At 49.3% G+C, this 16,639-nt stretch overlaps 1 pseudogene; it reads right to left on the reverse strand.

Moving 5' to 3' along the window:
• LOC134432716 (uncharacterized) overlaps positions 1 to 16,639 on the reverse strand; it is an 899,340-nt pseudogene that overhangs the window by 842,957 nt on the left and 39,744 nt on the right.

The following is a 16,639-nucleotide window of genomic DNA, read 5'->3' on the forward strand; positions in this document are numbered from 1 at the left end:
GTCCTTTACTACAACCGGAGGCTTTTCTTTCATTAACTTATGACTGCTCCCCCCAAAGTGGCGTAGGATGGGTGGGTTCAGGCTGTCAAAAGAACAATTCAGAAAATTGATTGTGAATAGCGCCCTGGATAACCGGATGTGGGGAGGTTCTACCTTCAGAACCTGTTGTTGCTGGTCCAGGACCCTTTTAATATCACAGTGAGTTCTTTCTACAATGGCTTGACCTGAAGGGGAGTAGGGGATGCCAGTTTTGTGCTCTACTCCCCATTGCTGCAGGAAGATCCCGAATTCCTTGGATTTGTAAGCAGGCCCATTATCAGTTTTCAGCTCCTTGGGGATGCCCATGAAAGAAAAAGCCTGTAAGAGGTGCTTAATAGCATCAATAGATGATTCTCCTGTGTGGGCAGAAGCATAGACCGCTCCAGAAAAGGTATCTACACTAACGTGAACATATTTCTGCCGTCCAAAAGACTGTATGTGTGTTACATCTGTTTGCCACAGTTCACAACTGTTCAGTCCCCTTGGGTTTGCTCCCGTACTCACTGTAGGGAGTGCATGTTGTTGGCAATTTGGGCATGTGGCCACAATCACTTTGGCCTGTTCTCGAGTGATGTTAAACTGATGAACCAGGCCAGGTGCATTTTGGTGGAAAAGCTGGTGGCTGATTTTTGCCTGTTCAAAAACATTTGGGAGAGTGGCCATCACTGCAGCAAGAGCATCTGCCCTTCTGTTGCCTTCAGCGATAAACCCTGGCAAGTCAGTGTGTGACCTGACATGCATCACATAAAATGGTTGCTCTTGGTGAGTGACTAACTTTACCAGTTTTGAGAGCAATTCAAAAAGTGTGATGTTAGACACATCTTGCAGTATTGCTTGATCTGCCCTGGATACTACTCCTGCCACGTATGCAGAGTCTGTAATCAGATTAAATGGTTCTGAGAACCTTTCAAAGGCTCTAACAACCGCAGCCAATTCAGCAACCTGAGGTGAACCTTCCAGCTCAGCAATGTCTGTCTCCCACTGCTGGGTTTGAGGATCCTTCCAAGTCATAACGGACTTGTGGGACCTCCCGGATGCATCTGTGAAGACAGTTAGAGCCCTTTTTAAAGGTCTCCTACTTAGAGCACTTCTCAGTTTTAAGGTAAATTGAACATCTTGTTCGAACAATTTGTGAGCGGGCCGCGCTACCGAAATTTGTCCTGAGTAGGAATCCAGAGCAAACTGCAACACTTCATTTTCTTGAAACAATTGTTCCAGTATTTTCATAGTATTTTGACCTGATTTTAACTCAACTGGAATGTGAATGCACTTAAAATCACATCCTGCTAACTCCCTGATCCGGGTCTTTGCTTTTCTGATCAGTTCTGCTACCAGCTCCTGAGGCTTTGTCAGTCTCTTGGACCTTTTGTGACTGAGGAAAACCCATTCTATGATCAAGAGAGGGTCCCTCTGGTCCCGGTCCTTTTTTGGTGTGTTCTTTGCCTTAGGTGTTTGTTTTTCCTCCCACTGGAAAATAATTCCATGGAGGTGTGGCAACTTACCTAGGATGATAAATTTGAATGGCAGGTCAGGCCGGCATCGGTTGGCCTGTCTTGTGGACATTGCAATCTGAACCTTTTCTAGAGCTTTCTGTGCCTCTGGGGTAATAGACCTAGGAGCACCTGGGTCCTCTCCCCCTTTCAATAAATTGAAAAGAGGGGCAAGGTGTTCATTAGTCAGACCGAGCCATGGTCTTACCCAATTCAAAGACCCACACAACTTGTGGACATCCGCAAGGGTCTTGATCCTTGGATTGATTTCTAATTTTTGAGGAACAATGGTCCTATTTCCAATTTCTAAGCCCAAATACTTCCAAGGTGGCATCTTTTGAACTTTCTTTTCCTGGAGCTCTAACCCTGCAACAATCAATGCATCGATCATTATGTCAAGCGCATGTGTGAGTAAATCATCATTGGGGGCACACACAAGGATATCATCCATATAATGATAGATGATGGCCTTCTCTGCGGCTGCACATACTGGGGAAAGCAGGGAAGAGACATACCACTGGCAGATAGCAGGAGATACATTTAATCCCTGAGGAAGAACGGTCTAATGGTACCTTTTCATAGGGGATTCCATATTAATAGAAGGGACGGAGAATGCAAAACGTGGTGCATCGTCAGGGTGCAAGGGGATTTGGAAAAAACAATCTTTAATATCAATAACAGCTAATTTCCAGTCTTGGGGAAGCATTGTTGGGGATGGCATACCAGGTTGGGGAGAACCCATATCTTCAATTACATTATTAATTTGTTGGAGGTCGCAGAGGAGCCGCCATCTCTTTTTGTCAGCTTTTTGGATGACAAACACTGGAGAGTTCCATGGGGACACGGTCTCCACAATGTGGCCCTTTTTTAGTTGCTCTTCCACTAGTTCCTCAAGCACCTTTATTTTTTGTTTACTGAGCGGCCACTGTTTCACATCAACTGGTTTGTCTGTTTTCTACCTCAGTTTTTGGGTGGGGCGCTGTTGTTCAATGACTGCTGTACAAATATGCTGTGGAGAGTCTGGAATATCAATTGTGAAACCCCACTGGGCCATTAAATCTCTCCCTAACAAAGGTTCTGAATAATCTAACACAAATGGACGGATATTTGCCAATTGTCCGTTTGGTCCCTCGAATTGAATAATGCTTTTGGATTGTCTTGCCAATTGCAGGACTCCTACACCTCGAAGATGACCAGCAACATTTTGCAAAGGCCAATGTGCTGGCCAGTCTTGTACTGGAATCACTGTGCAGTCTGCACCTGTATCTACAAGCATCTCAATGCGTTTAGACTCCCCACCCCCACTGACATTACACCATAATTTGGGTTTGTCTTTCCCAATAACTTGTACTTGGGTGACTGTGGGCCCTTGTTTATCAATATTTTCAGGTAAAGATGGCACAGGGATAGCTTGTGCAACAATTTTTCCCTTGGGAAGAAACAGGGGTGGGTGGAAACAGTGCAGGCCGAGAACAAATTGCTCAAGATCTGATGTTGTCATTCCCGGAGCAATTTCAATCTCTTGTGGTGTGTGTTTGGTGTCCCCAATGACGATGTACTTACAACGAATCTGGTTCCAAGTACCTTTCAGTTCAGGATTTACAGACACAAAATGCCAATCAGTGTCCTCCAGATGGAGTGACTCAGTCAGCTGCAACCTGTAAGGCTCATTGACAGAAGACATGGTTAACACAGGATCACTTAAATCATACACCTGCTTCACTTACACAACCATTAATATTACCGCGCGCTTGATTTGTTTTGCTACTCTTATTCCCTTGGCCTGCTCTTTTTGTGTCTGCGCGCCTGGCAGGCCGGCGCTCCCTTTTCAGTTTTTTTGTTGTCGTTGACCCCCAGGGAGGGCTTGTAGTTCTCCTCCCCTGCCATTTCTAAATTCATCAAATTCCTTTTTCAGGGGGCACTGGTTACTCCAGTGCCCTAGGTTGTTACAAAGCAGGCATGGTTTTGTGGGCTCAACCATTGCTGGTCTCCGCTGCTGCCCAGGGTACTGCTGTGCTGAGGGAAAAGGCGCAGGGCTGGCAATGGCGACACGCTGAGGTGGTCTTGGCAGCAGCCTTGGTCTGGTGTCTTCAGCCAAACTCATCAGAGGCACTTTCCTGTTACACACTAGGAGCATATCTTTTAGGGTGTAGGGGGAGATTCTATAGGAAGGCTCAGGATTGCCGCTTGACACTGTTCATTTGCATTTGTAAATGCCATTTCCTCTAAAATTGCTTCTCTAGCATTCTCTTTTTTAACTTGTATTTCAATAGCTCTAGTTAACCTTTCTACAAATTTCAAAAAAGGCTCTGATGATAGCTTTACTATCTTTACTGTTTAATTTTACTATAGGGCTCAAAAGGCCCCTCAGGTTGTAGGGAAAAGAATGCTTTTTCAGCTGCTTCTTTTCCTTTCTCAAGTGTTTCTGCAGGAATTGCAGTAGCTTGGATTGAGGGAGAAGACCATTGGCCCTCACCACAGAGGTGCTCAGTGGTGATAGGGTTACCACTGTTGTCTTTGGCTGTGTTTGGATCAGAATGCAAGCCTGGGAGAGCATCTTTTAGCAGTTGTTTCCATGCTATTTCCCATAATTTGAATGCCGTGGAGGTCATGAGACAGGAAAAAAGTTGTTTTAAATCATGTGGAATCACCACAGTCCTACTCAGTTCAGAATTTAAAAGGCCACGGAAATATGGACTGTGTGGACCATATTCTTTATGAGATTTACAGATCTCTTTAATCAATTGTCGTCCAAAAGAACTCCAATTAGCAGTTGGAGCTGCTCCCCCCTGAGCTGCAGGCTGAAAGGTAACAGGAGCCAGTGACAACATGGGACTATGCATTGAATCTGCTGTTCTCTGCTCTGTATCCCTTGAATTGGAAGCATTGGGATCACAGATACAGGTTTGGGGACAGGCAGTGGGTGTGTCCCCACCGTGGGAGCCCGGGGAGGGGGCGGGGACAGGGGGCCGGCAGGGGGCGGGGAAACTGTGGGAACAGGGGGCGGGGTCAAGGGGCAGGCAGGGGGCGGGGACACCTGGTGACATCACGTCAGCAGACGCCCCCTGGGAGGGGTAGAGGGGTGGAGCTGAGGGTATTGCAGGAAAGGGAGGGGGAGGGGGGAAGGTGTCACGAGGAACAAGAGGAGAGGGGGATGGGGCTGGAGTTTTGGGATGCTTAAGAGGATTTTGGGAAGAAGAAGACCAGGTTTGGGAAGATGCCACGTGGCATCCACCTAGGATGTGGACCCCCTAGGGACTGGGGGCCATTTTGGGCATCACTGCTCTCTGGAAAGCTAACACGTGCTGTGGGTTTCAGAGGAGGGGACACAGGGGATTGGGAAAGGTTCCACGCAGCCTGGCCAGGGCCTTGTGGACAGGGCAACTCAGGCATTTCAACAGACTCTGGGAGTCAACTTCCCAATGAGTGTGCTCTGTTTAAAATACCAAGTTTTGGGGAAAGAGGTTTAGGGGTTTTAGAGCTAGGAGAGGGAGAAACAGGGAGAGCAGAGGTACATGGCTTTACTTTTGGCTTTTTCTCCATTTCTTTTTGTTTGAGCAATGCTGTTCGAATTTGTAAACTCCAAAACACAAATTTAGCTGAGGGTGCATTGCCAGATTGTCCTAAGGTTATCAATTCATTCCCAACTTTATCCCAGAATTGAATATTGTGGATTTCTTCAGGGGAGATTTGTGGGAAGTGGAGGAAAATCCATCTTATAAACTGTTTCAATTTTCCCTTTGAGGACTTCACATTACCACTGTCTAAAGTGCTAACAATATTATAAAACACTCCTTTTTGTACATTTCTGAGTTTCAAACCCATGTTAGATGTAAAAAGCAAAGTACCAGATCCCGTCTGACCAAAAACAAAGCTAAAATCAGCTACCGATTTCTAAAAAAACAACACAGATAGGAAAGCGATAACGAGCCGACAAAAGCTTCACAATGCAGCTGTATATACTGCTTTTAAAATTCCCGGGCAGCAGCAGCAGGGCACGCCCTGCCCAGCTGAGGCAGAAACAAACCCTCCCCCGCCGTGGAATGCAGCCCCCCCGCGGAGCAGAGAGAGCAGCCACGCCACGTGGCAAGCCGAAACCAGGGCCCCCCGCACCGCGTGTGCAGAGAACCCCCCTCCCCCGCACAGAGAGCTGAGAGAGAGAGAGAGATATCCCTTGACCACGTGGAGAGAGCCGAGCCTGCTGCGCTGCAGAGCCGGGGGGAAGGGCAGGGAGCTCCCACTCCGGCGTGAATTTCAAAAGAGAGTAACACATGCGGCAGAAAGCTAATAGCTAGAACGCAATGAATTCCCGTCTGTGGGGCTGCGCGGTGAAAAATGCAAAGGCAAAAAGGAACAGAACTCACGGCAGAGTCTGTTTTTGAGCTCCTGCTCCACCGAGAGCAGAGATACTCACCCGAAATGGAAGCTGTAGCTGGCTGGGTACAGGCAGGTCTCTTAACCGGAAAGGACCTCTCTGTGGGCGAGAGAGGCTACCCTGTCCTCCCTCTGGAAAATCTGCTCACCAGAAAGGAGCTGGGCTTTCCAGAGGCACCAAACAGTCCATGAAACTTCTTCTGGGAATATTCCCAAAGTCTCTAGCTGAGGGCGATGCAACCAAAGCCCCTTTCAGCTGGATGCATGGCTGCTAGAAGCTTCTCCAAGGTGCTGCGAGTCCGTCTCAGGCTGCAGAGTCGCTTAGCCCGCCTCAGGGACGCCAAATATTGGAAAAAGGCTCCCAATATTACCAGTTAGATTGCGCCTGGGCCAGTCTGACGCTCGCTGCTGGGCCAAAGGCAGCAACTGCGGTGTATCACCCCAGAGATACCTTGGCTTGCTGGTGGTTGCAGCTGGGCACTGAACAAGTCCAGGCTTCTTAGGAACCCCGTTTACCTCAGGAGGAATAGCTTCAGGCAATGGTGAAGAGAAAAAGGAGAGGATTCTGCTGGAGGGTTTAATGTCCAGAGGTTTATTCCATGGTTACAGAGGTCTGAACGTGAGCAACTGCTCCAACAGAATCTCGGCTGCATGGTCTGATCACCTTTTTAAGCTCAGGGACAGGGGAAGGGGAGGTACAGGTGAGCCACCAACCAGGTGAGAGGGGCAGGGTCTCAGGGGAAGATGACACCCAGAAAGGCCAATGACCTCTGGGCATAGGGACATCCTTTGAACTTGACGAACCACATGACACGTTGCTGGAATGTTAAGCCTGATTGACAGGACTCACTAAGCATGGGGGCAAGGGGGAATGGAGAGAGGCATAGGCACACGTAGGGAAATGACCTGGAAGGCCAAAATGGGACATTACAGCACACCACAACAGGTCAGAGCAGACCCCACTAGCTCAATAGAAGGGGTCCAAAGAGGAGTTTTTAGGGTTTAAAATGTAACATAGTATGGTGATGTAATGATTTTTACAGGCTGAATGTAAATGCTGTAGGATTTGTATCTTGTACTAGATGTGTTAGTGAGAAATAGAATATTCAACACAGAAGATTGATTGTATTGTAACGGGAACCTCCCTCTTGTATGCTCTTCTCCTCTTACTCTCTTGCCCTCTCACCCTCTCTACCCCTCTCTTTTCTCAGGCCTGCTCCGAGCTGTGCCTGGCAGCTGCAAGCAACGCCCTGCACCCAGGCCCTTTGCAATAAACCGCAAGTTCCACGAAAAGGCTGGAAAGATCTCTTGTCTCCGTCGGTCCAGACCGTCCTACCCCCCGATGCTCTTGCAAACACGCTCATTCCTTGTTTTCCCCAAACCAGGATTGCCCATTGCCAACCCCAGGGAGGCTGAGAGGAAGAGGAAGATGCCCCGGGACACTGAGGCAGGTGAGGAGGAAGTCAGTGCCCCTTTCCCCTCTGTGCTGCTCCATCTCCCAGCCCAGCACAGCCCCGGCTGCAGCTCAGCCCTGGGGGGATCTCCTTGCCCTTGCCTGTGGCACGGAGGAAAATCCCATCCTGTCCTTGTCCTTCCTCCCCCAGAGCAGGAGCTGAGCATGGAGAGCAGGGAGGACAAATGCCCGCGGCAGAACCTGGTGGAAGAGGCTGTTTTGAGCGGCTCGACGGTGCAGGAAGCCAATGAGGAGGAAAAGCCCCAGAGATGCCGCACGAGGAGGGGCTGCAAACGCAGCTGGCGGGGATCTGAGGGGGAAAGAGCCAGCCTGGGCTGGGAAGGCGGCCGGAGACAGAGCCAGAGCTCAGAGCTGGTGCTCCGTGAGCAGCTCCATGATGGGGAGAAGCCCCACACTTGTGGGGAGTGTGGGAAGAGCTTCAGGTGGAACTACAACCTGATTGTGCCCTAGAGGATCCACACTGGGGAGAAGCCCTGCGAGTGTGGCGAGTGTGGGATGTGCTTCATCCAGAGCTCCGGCCTGATCACGCACCAGAGGACCCACACTGGAGAGAGGCCCTATGAGTGTTCCAAGTGTGGGAAGAGGTTACAGACCAGCTCCGATCTCCTCCATCACTATCTGAGTCACAGAGAGGAGAGGCGCTTCCAATGCCCCGACTGCGGGAAGGGATTCAAGCACAACTCCACCCTCGTCAGGCACCGGTGCATCCACACTGGGGAGAGGCCCTACGAGTGTCCCCAGGGTGGGAAGAGCTTCTCCAGCAGCTCTAGCTTGACCCGACACCAACAGAGGCACTGGTAAGGGAAGCCCTGCGAGTGCCCTGAGTGCGGGCAGAGCTTCCTGCGCTGCTCCAGCTCCATCCCCCACTGGAGGAGGCACTTTGGGCACAGCCCAGGTGAGCCACATTCCCTGTGATCCATGTTGAGAACATACCTGGCTGTTTCGCCTTTTAATTTCACCTTAATTTTTCTCTATTCTCCATCTCTTTGCACTGCAAAAGCCAAGAGGAATGGATCTGTCACCTCAAAATCACTCAAATCCCAGTGAAAACAGATCAATCTGACCCCAAAAAGAGCTCAAACCCACCTCAAAGAACTCAATCCCATGCCAAACTCACTCGATTCCGCAGCCATCAGGCTGAGATGAGGTTGGGAGGTGATTTAGAGTCGTGGGATCTCAATTAGAGTGGTGGGATGGAGATTGTGTGGGGTTGGATGTGTGGGATGTATTTGACAGGAAATAAAACTCTGAGACTTCCTGATTTCTTTCCTGTTCATGTTCAGTCTTTGCAGTTCTGTTTGCAGAGTGCCGCCTTCTCAGCTCATTGTCTTTGTGTCCCTTTTCTCTCCTATCTCTCTTTGCCTGCTCCGTTTCTCTCTCAGTGTCTCCCTGGATCCACGGACCACCAGAGACCCTCCCCTGATTTAATTGACCCAGGCACCACCAGAGACGCTCCCTGTATTTAATTGCCTCAGGGACCACCCAATACCCTCCCCTGATTTATTGCCCCAGTGACCACCAAAGACCCTCCCCTGATTTAATGACCCCTCTCCTGAGTTAATTGACGCCTGCCACCAAAGACCCTCCCCTGATTTAGTTGACCTTTCCCTGTTTTAATTCCTCTTCCCCTGATTTAATTGACCCCTGCCCTGAATTAATTGACCTCTGCCCTGATTTAGTTGACCCCTGCCCTGATTTAGATGACCCCTCTGGCCCCATAGACCCTCCCCTGATTATTTACTATTTTATTTCCCTATTATTATTTCAATTCCCAGTCCCAGGAGCTGAAGTCCTGAAGGCTGGCAGGGAAATGTCTCTGTAGGATTTTGCTCCATTTCCCTTCAAGGGCAGGAACATCTTTTCCTGGCTGGAAGCTGGAATTGCAGACTTTTGGAATGTGTGCAGGGCAATATGGACTGGGATCAAATATGGACTAGGATCAAACATGGACTGGGATCAAATAGGGGTTGGGATCAAATAGGGACTGGGATGAAATACGGACTGGGATCAACTATTCACTGCGATCAGATATGGACTGGGGTCAAATATGGACTGACATCAATTATTGATTGGAATCCTACAGTGTGGGATAAACTGGACTGAGCTTATATAGACTGAGATCAAATATGGGCTGGGATCAAATATGAATTGGGATAAAATAGGGCCTGGATCAAATATGACAGATTTTATGGACTGGGATCATATGTGGACTAGGATAAGCTATGGACAGGGATCAAATATGGACTGGGATCAAATATGGATTGGGATCAAATGGACTGGGTTCCTACAGACTGGGATAAACTGGACTGAGATTATATAGATGTCACGGTTTGAGAGGAAGTTAGTTTTCTGGGATATGAAGTGGTCAGGCCAGTAGGTGCTCACATTTGAATACTGGCACCTGGTTTGGCCACTGGGGACATTGGATACGCCTCTGAGAACTCAGGGGTTAAAAAGCAGAGCACTCCCGGGGGAAGCTCTCCAGGGTTCCAGCGAGGGAAGCAGGTCGGACCTCCCCTGCCCAGCTCCTGGCTGGTTTGGGGCTGGGTGAGGTAGGCCTGGCCCGAGGATGGAAGGGTGGAAGAGCCCTGAGAGGCATAGGGCAGCCACACCTCTGCCCAGGAGACAGACAGAGAGACACAGAGCGCCTGTGCCACCGTGAAATTTGATATCCTGTGCTGGCAGCACAGCCGGGCTGGCGGAAAGGGGCGGGGGGGATGCAGCGAGAAGGGGTCCGGCCTCTGTGGGAGCTTTGGATGGGTAGAGCCCGAGCTTTGAACCCTTTTTCGGACAAGGAAATCTTTGCAGAACATTAACCTTTCCTGGAAGAGAGATAAGAGATGAAATGGAGGAAGGAAATGTGCAAGTGTGAAGGTCTGGGCAAGTGAAAGATGTCAGGAGAGTAGAGAAGAATCTTAGGTGGGAAGAGATGATGGAGTGGCCTTAGCTGGACTTTTCCTGTATAGCCATGGACAGAACCATGTTTCCTGTGACACAGAGACTGCATCCAGGGGGAGGCAATGGCTCAGAGCCAAGAGGGTTCAGTGTTGGTACCCCTCGGCCCCAGGGGGTGAAATTTGGGGGGCACAGGTGTCCCAAAGGTAAGACTGTGCCCTTTTTGGAATGGGACAAAGCATCCTTAAAAGGACAACTCTAGAAGCAGCTCTGGTCCATGTGCAGTGGTGAGAGTACTGGACATGGAAGGAAGATGTCATGATGGCAGATGTTCTCCAGGCGGTGCCACAAGTGACGTGGGAACACACGAGGTTTCAACGGTGCTTCCTGGGGAAGCCTATGGCACAAGAAGGACTCCTCTCCTCTTGATGAACTGAGAATTGATTACCTAAAGGGTGGTGATGGACCGAGATTTGGTGATTTGGGGGATAGATGTATTGGAAAGTTGGTGGCAGGGGGGGGAAATGTTTTTGGCAAGTTTTCATTTTCCCTGTGTGTTTCTTGTTACTTAGAGTTGTAGTTTAGTTAATAAAGGTTTCTTTTCTTTATTTCTGAGTGGGGGCCTGCTTTGCTTATTCCTGGTTACATCTCACAGCGGACACCAGGGAGCATATATATTCATGGGGGCACTGGCATTGTGCCAGCATCAAACCATGACAACTATGCTGCCAGTTGGCCTTTTTCCACCTCTCCAGCCATCCCCACAGAGCACTGGCTACCATCCATGAATCAGTGTAGAGGTAGAGCTTTGGCCATTTCTCTCCCTTAGAAATGTCCAGGGCCAGCTGAACGGCTTTGAGTTCTGTAAGTTGACTTGATCCACCTTCTCCTTCAGTAGCCTCTGCCACCTGTTGCGTGGGGCTCCATATGGCTGCTTTCCACTTCTGGTCCATCCCTGTGATGTGACAGGAACCATCAGTGAAAAGAACGTAGCGCATTTCCTCTGGGGGCAGTTGGTTATAGGGAGGAGCCTCTTCATCCCGTGTCACTGGTTCTTGTTGCTCTTCATCAGTAAGACCAAAGTTCTCACCTTCCGACCAGTTTGTAATTATCTCCAAAATCCCAGGGCGATTCAGGTTTCCAGTACGGGCGCACTGTGGGATAAGAGCAATCCGTTTACTCCATGTAGCATCAGTGGTGTGGTGGGGGGTGGGAACCCTTCCTTTGAACATCCACCCCAGCACCGGTAGTCGGGGTGCCAGGAGGAGTTGTGCTTCCGTGCCAGTCACCTCTGAGGCAGCCTGGACTCCTTCATAGGCAGCCAAGATTTCCTTCTCTGTGGGAGTGTAGTTGGCTTCTCACCCTCTGTAGCTTCGACTCCAAAATCCCAGTGGTCGGCCTCGAGTCTCCCCAGGCACCTTCTGCCAAAGGCTCCAGGACAAGCCATGGTTCCCGGCTGCAGAGTAGAACGCGTTCTTCACCTCTGGTTCTGTCCTGACTGGGCCAAGGGCAACTGCACGAGCAATCTCCTGCTTGATCTGTGCAAAGGCTTGTTGCTGCTCAGGGTCCCAGTGGAACTCCTTCTTCTTGCAGGTGACCAGGTAAAGAGGGTTCACGATCTGACTGTACTCAGGAATGTGCATCCTCCAAAAGCCTATGGCACCTAGGAAAGCTTATGTTTCCTTCTTATTGGTGGGTGGAGACATCGCTGTGATCTTGTTGATTACATCTGTAGGAATCTGATGCCGTCCATTAATAAGGCCTCTGATCAGCCTTATCATGAAGCAGAGCCTTGGTGCTCAGGATCTCAGTCCCTGAGGAGGGACCGGGTGCCTGAAGCCATCTCAGGCCAATGCCGGGGGGTTACCTTTCTAGCCAGCCTGGTGATATTCAGCTCTATAGTGATTAGCAGCTCTTAGGACCTCAGCTCTTTGCTTGCTGGGTAGTGGAGCCCCGGGCTTGAGGCAGCAGCAGATGGAGAGAGGCGAAGGAGAAGGCAGAAGCTGTTCCACAGAGAAGGCTTTATTTGGGGGTCCGCGAAGGGTCTCAGCTCTTCTTCTTCTGAGCTAGTAGGGTACAGCATGCTATTTTTATAGGCTTGGCAAATATCCAAACTTGACCAATGGCAAGGGATTAGGGGGACCATAAAATGACCGATAGGTAAAGGCTACCATGGCATTGCCTCACATGGTTATAGAGACAGGTTATAGGGCAGATGTCCATGGAGTCAGGAAGCTTCCTTGCTGCTGTGTCAGCATCCCTTTTGTTAGATTCTCCATGGTGCTTTTGCTAAATGAATGGGGTTTACTACAGTCCATTTTGCCACTTCCCTCCCAGGAACTGAATCTCACGAGCTGGTGCCCTTACCTTGACTTTTTAATGGCAAAACCAGCTCCCAGGAGGATTTGGATGATTTCCTTCCCTTTCTCAAACACTTCTGCAGCTGTGTTTCCCTCACACAATGATGTCATCAATATACTGCAGATGTTCTGGAGCCTCACCCCTTTCTAGTGCAGCCTGAATCAGTCCATGGCAGATGGTGGGGCTGTGCTTCCACCCCTGGGGCAGTCGGTTCCAGGTGTACTGCACTCCCCTCCGGGTGAAAGCAAACTGAGGCCTGCATTCTGCTGCCAGAGGAATGGAGAAAAATTCATTGGCAATGTCTATAGTGGCAAAGCACTTTGCTGCCTTGGACTCCAGCTCATACTGGAGCTCTAATATGTCTGGCACAGCAGCGCTCAGTGGTGGAGTCACTTCATTCAATGCACGATAGTCCACAGTCAATCTCCATTCTCCTTCAGATTTTCCACAGGCCAAATGGGGCTGTTGAAGGGTGAGTGGGTCTTGCTGACCACCCCTTGGCTCTCCAGTTCTTGGATCATCTTATGGATGGGGATCACAGCATCTCGAGTGGTTCTATACCGTCATCAATGTACTATGGAAGTGGCAATTGGCACCTGTTGCTCTTCTCCCTTCAGAAGTCCTACTACACATGGGTTTTCTGACAGTCCAGGCAAGCTGTTCAACTGCTTGACACCCTCTGTCTCTACAGCAGCTATTCCAAATGCCCATCTGAGTCCCTTTGGGTCTTTGAAATAGCCACTTCGGAGGAAGTCTATACCTAAAATGCATGGGGCGTCTGGGCCAGTCACAATAGGGTGTTTCTTCCATTCATTTCCAGTCAGGCTCACCTCAGCTTCCACCAAAGTAAAATCCTGTGATCCCCCTGTCACACCAGCAATAGAAACAGACCCTGTCCCCACATGTAATCCTTCCGTAAGCCACAAAGTTCCTTCAGGGAAAAGGACTCAATATTTACATCTGATCTTGCACCTGCTGCTTTGATTCCTGATTTTATGTCAGGAGGCATTGATTCCTGATTTTATGTCAGGAGGTTCCTTCTCCTTCATCATCATCCTCATCATCCACTGGTCGATTGGTCTTGTCCGTGCATTTCCCACTTCTAGTACTGGCAGCAACAGCCCTTGGTTGAGGCTTATTTTCTGGTTTAGCTGCTGGCTTAGGCTCACTATCTGGTTTGGCTGCTGGCTTCGAGCCTGGGCTGTTGGCTGCAGCCTGAGTCACCGAGATAGCTGCTGATTTATCTCCCTGCCCCCCTGCCTCTGTCTGCTGCCCGACAGGATCTAGCAGTGAGCAATGAGCACAAGCCAGGGCCCAGCTCACTGCAATGACCTTCCTCTCCTTAGGCTCATCCTGGTACTTCTCTTTCAGATATTTCCCCACCTCAGCTGGGTTCTGAATTTGCTCATGGGGAAAATCCCAGACTATAGGGTCAGAGAATTCCTTCAGGATTTGGCCCATATCCTCCCATTTCCCACACCACTTAGGATTTTCCACACCGGGGTCTACTCCTGAGTCAGGGGTCTCATCAGCCCATCTAGAAATCTCAGCCCTCATCCTAGAGAAGCAGCAGGCTGTATAGAGGAAGGTTACCAGATTGAATACCAGAAAGATGGTCTCTTTAATGTTCAGGGGAAACTGAACATCCTTCAATAGTGATGCAACAGATTCATAGGAGAAGAAGGAAAGCAAAGGCTGAAATGCCTGATCCCCTGCTGCTCCTCCTCTAACAAACTGATGCATAACCATAGCCATGAACCATTCATACCTGGAGCAGACCCCAGCATGTTTATTAACTTTTTACACATGATTACCACCTAGCCCATCAGGATAGCTATTCTGGTCACTGCCCCCCTGCTATAAACACTACATATTAGGGACAATACTAAAGTTATTTCTGGATAAGAAAATAAATCAAGGGACCACGGAGATATTAAGATCTCAAAAACCCTAGGGACCAGAAATGCATGCAAGCCTTCACCCCAACAGACATTATGAATTCAAAAAGCATGGCTATTAGCTGCTTTATACAAACACAGAGTAATGGCAACCAAAATGCACTCAAAACAGGGTTTTTCCACTCTCTCTCGAGCCCCACGTGTTGGGTGCCAAATTTTGTCGTGGTTTAGGGTAAATTTGGTAGAGAATCTCCAAAGGGGCCCCTCCAGAAAGCAAACCCACACGGCCCCTCCCCCCAACCGGTTTGGGAAGGATTCCTCCGAGAGAAGTGGAAAGAACCTGTTTATTTAACAGGCACAGCACCCCCAGCACACAGAATGAACAATACCGGATGACACCGCTCTGAAAAAGGTGACAAATTCAGAAAGTCTCTCTCGGGGGTGGTCGCTCTGTTCTCAGTCCCTCCGGCGCTGGGGCAGCTGCTGCAGCCACAAGGTGCAAACTCTCGGTGTTCTCAGGTCCCAGTTCGGAGCAGGTTTGAGATGGTCGAAAAAGAGGAGAGGACAAACAGTCCAGGAAGGAATTTGGACTGTTTAGCTAAACTAGTTAATGAGCAGGAGCAAAAGCAAGCAGAAGCGAGAGCAGAGAGAGAGAGAGCGAAGCAAAAAGCAAAAGCAGCAAAATCAAGACCCGCAGTCTCTCTGTGTCCCGCCAGGCTGATATGAATACCCAAACAAAACTTTCACTCTTCGGAGCCAGTCTTAAAGGCACAGAACATGATATCCAGCATTAACAGAACACATGAATGGGGACACAAGCATCATAATGTCACCCTAGGACACCTTCAAAATCTGGTGCAGGAGCAGTTGGACCAGGGTCATCTGGGGACTTCTACCAGTCCCTGGAACACTCCTATCTTCTGCATCAAGAAAAATATGGGAAATGGAAGTTGTTACAAGGCCTCCGAAAGGTCAATGCCATGATGGAAAGCATGGGAACATTGCAGGCGGGCGTGCCGTCACCTACCATGCTTCCTGCAGACTGGCCTGTCCTCATTGTGGATCTGAAGGATTGTTTTTTGTAATTCCTTTGCATCTTGATGACAGACCAAAATTTGCCTTCTCGATGCCAGCAATTAACAATGCTGAGCCCACACAGTGATATCAGTGGAAAGTTTTGAGCCAAGGAATGCGAAATTCTCCAGCCATATGCCAATGGTATGTGGCCTGTGTCTTGTCTGGAGTTCACAAGCAGTTTTCTGATGCACGTCTGTATCATTACATGGACGACATTTTAGTGGCTGCATCCAGGACGAGCTGCTGAGGATTAAGCCTCAGTTGCTCAATGCTTTGTATTCTCATGGGCTGCAGGTGGCTCCAGAAAAGGTTCAACAACGACCTCCTTGGAAGTATTTGGGGGTCAAAATTCTGGAATAGACAATCCGACACCAGGAGGTGCAATTTGTACATTTGGTGAAGACACTGAAGCTGAAGACCCAGAAACTGGTAGGTGTCATCACTTGGTTACGTCCGTACTTGGGACTGACCAACACACAACTGTCTCCTCTGTATGATTTGTGGAAAGGAGACAATGGTCCTGCTTATGCATCACAGAAGATGTGGCAGTTCCTGCAGTTGTGGGGTGTGTCACACAGGTTTGGTATCCCTCATGCTCCGACTGTTCAGGCTATTGTAGAAGATGCTTGTGGTACTCTGAAGCGGGTTCTTCAGAAACAAAAATGGGGAATGTAGGGTAAAACCCCACACAGTCAGTTGGCAAAAGCTTTGTACACCATCAATCATCTTACTGTGCCACAGAACTCAAAAAATCCTGTCATTTTGAATCATCACCTTTCGTTGTAGGCTCTGGATGAGACACGTCAGCTTCAAGCGAAGGTTCAGATGTGGAATTTAGTCACCAAACAGTGGGAAGGTCTCTATGACCTTATCACTTCAGGGTGTGGGTATGCTTGTGTATCCACAGATACTGGGGTACGCTGGGTACCTTTGAAGTGTGTTCGTCCTGACCTGCGACTGCAGAGACAGAATCCAGCACACGGGCAAAATGGAAACCGTGGCCAACTGAAAGTCATCAAGTGGATGAATCG

The sequence above is a fragment of the Melospiza melodia genome, assembly GCF_035770615.1.
Source record: "Melospiza melodia melodia isolate bMelMel2 chromosome 7 unlocalized genomic scaffold, bMelMel2.pri SUPER_7_unloc_1, whole genome shotgun sequence".
Lineage (NCBI taxonomy): Eukaryota > Metazoa > Chordata > Aves > Passeriformes > Passerellidae > Melospiza > Melospiza melodia.